This window comes from Monodon monoceros, unplaced genomic scaffold, assembly GCF_005190385.1.
Source record: "Monodon monoceros isolate NGI ecotype Baffin Bay Population unplaced genomic scaffold, NGI_Narwhal_1 Contig1903_ctg1, whole genome shotgun sequence".
NCBI classification, from domain to species: domain Eukaryota; kingdom Metazoa; phylum Chordata; class Mammalia; order Artiodactyla; family Monodontidae; genus Monodon; species Monodon monoceros.
Genome location: NW_021697789.1, coordinates 1 through 2,453, shown reverse-complemented (window position 1 = coordinate 2,453; position 2,453 = coordinate 1). Strand labels below are relative to the sequence as shown.

Sequence of the window (2,453 nt, the reverse complement as noted above, 5' to 3'; positions counted from 1 at the left end):
GCTAGATGTGTGTTAAATTGGCAATGATTTAGGAATGGCAACTGATAGGAAGCAAATACTGTATATTTTCCCAGATTGGTTTTTTTTTCACTACCTCAGGACTTTATTTTACTTTTAAATTCACATGTGAAAATTTATGATAAAGTACTGATCATCTATATTTTATAGAATTCGAAATACTGGCTTAAAACAGGAAGGGACAAAATATCTTGTTATATTGGTATTAGTGTTGTTCTTTCAAAGGCCCACCTTCTCCTTCCTTCATCCTGGGGATGATAGGGATGGTGGCCCAGAAGCTAGTATGACAGATAATATACCTTCTGAAATACCTCATTTTTTTGGCCTGAGAATTTCCTTAGAGCTTAAGTATTCTTAAAATCATCTCTAACTGCCAGCGAAGTATGCTGAGCATATATTACTGGGTTCTAAGACTGGCTGGCTCTATCATTATTATGACAATAGAGGATTTAAGTAGAGAAATACAGGAACATACCCACTTAAATTTCCCAGAGACTTTGTTCTGAAGTCTGCTACAGTTGGTACTGATTTGATAGGAAATGCTTTTAATTACTTTTCCACTTTGAAGAACTGGATGGGATCCTGCCAGTGTGATGACACGTACTCTACGAGGAGCAAAAATTGATCCTGTATTATTGCTTGGTATGATTCTTCCTCCTATAACACAGTATTCCTACTGGCACAAGAAGAGCTGAGCTGACATTTGTTTAGTCAGCCTATCATTTCTCCCCATTTTCCTCTGGCTACTATTGGAGCTTACCTGAAGAGAAGAATGCAGTAATAAAAATGGAGGAAATGGGACTGAATTTCCTTCCTCAAAAGGGAAGCGTACCACAGGTGTTTAGACAGCACGGAGGAGGAAGAGAGAAAACTAAGGCATGCCGGTATGGACAGGATACCATCTGTGCTTCTACCCTAGCCCTCTCCACGGGCTTGGCCACTTCAGTGGTTAGGCACAGGCTGGTTTCTTGAGGTAGTAGCCGACTGAGGGTGTGGTCCTCCATTTGGATGTTTGGGTAAGCCAGTTTATTTGTTTAGCTTAGGCACTGAAAGACTCATTCTTGTCAACCAAACTCCTACTATAAATAATACCATCTCAATACAGTGGGAGATAATCATTTAATGAATATTTATTCAATACAAGACCATACCAGGCTACAATGACAGAAAAAAATTTTTTTTGATCATTTAAAATTCCCAATTTGCTTACCGGTTAGAGTGTTGGAGTATACAGTGGTCCTCACAGGGTTTTCCTTTGACATCTAGAAAAAATGAATGAGTCTGACGGCTGTTGAGTCAATATTTACTACCACTGTGTAGTACTTTCTTTGGTTCATATAGGTAGTTAATTATGAAGGCGGGACACATATATCACTGGTATCCCTTCATTACTCAAAAAGATATACCTAAAGGCTGACCATAAAGTATTTAAAGACATCTGGTCCAGATGGAATCATTCATTCAATGTTAAAATGATGATTAACTCTTTGCTCCACCTTTTTTTATCCTCACTTTAAAATGAGTACAATCATTTCTATTAGAAAAAAATGATTAGTAATGTATTCTTTATTTAATTTAGTAGCATGCTTTGTCGGTCAATTTTAGAGAGACTTAACTCATTCTGGTTCGCTCAGGACTGTCCTGATGTTAGCGCTGAAAGTAATGGATTCCCGAAAACACCTCAATCCAGGGTAAACCGGACAGTTGGTTACACTAAGTCTGGCTAATAAAACGTATGCTATTGTAAAATAGTTCAGTGTTGTAAAAGATGAGTACACCTATTATCCCTAAATGAATGGGAGCAAGTTGGGTTCCAGGAGGGTCCCCGATGATGCTCTCATCGCTGATATTTGCTGGGTACACAAAGCTGTACAACAGGATACCTACTTCTAAGTGGCAAATGTGTATTACCAGCGACTTCCTTTAAGTAAAACTGTAGATTCTGCTTTCTAAATGCCTCTATTCTAACCCACCCTCTCCTCTCCATCCCTATGCCTCTACCTTAGTTTAGACCGCTACCATTTAAATCATTTTATGTATCGCCTCTTCTTGGAGGACTGAGCCCCTCAAATCCCTTTAGGCACTCAAGGAGATTGCAATCCAGCTCCTGTCTTCCTCGGGGATCTCGCCTTAGTCTACCATCTTCCCGCAAACGACCCACCCTCGTGAACTCACACTGCGCTCGCCCTACCCAGAATGCACCCTGCTGTTTTCCACGTCCTTGCAAATGCCATTCCCTTGGCCTACAGAGGAACAGAGAGATCCAGTTCCTTCTGACGTGGGGAGGAAGCGCTGGGGAAGGTGCGTGTGGCTTATGATCTCTCAACATAGTCCCTATACTGTCGGACAAATTGGGCCCAGAAGAGACTGACATCATTCTCCACTTACCCGCTTTGTACCAGCGAGTGAAGTAACGATCCACAAGCGACGGCACC

At 40.9% G+C, this 2,453-nt stretch overlaps 1 long non-coding RNA gene across 1 annotated transcript; it reads right to left on the bottom strand.

Moving 5' to 3' along the window:
• Positions 1 to 24: 24 nt before the first annotated feature.
• On the bottom strand, positions 25 to 2,453 carry LOC114893031. Its single transcript, XR_003792809.1, has 3 exons — positions 2,407 to 2,453; positions 1,229 to 1,280; positions 25 to 623 (listed from the first exon to the last, which is right to left on the bottom strand). It is a non-coding gene; the product is annotated as an uncharacterized LOC114893031 (long non-coding RNA).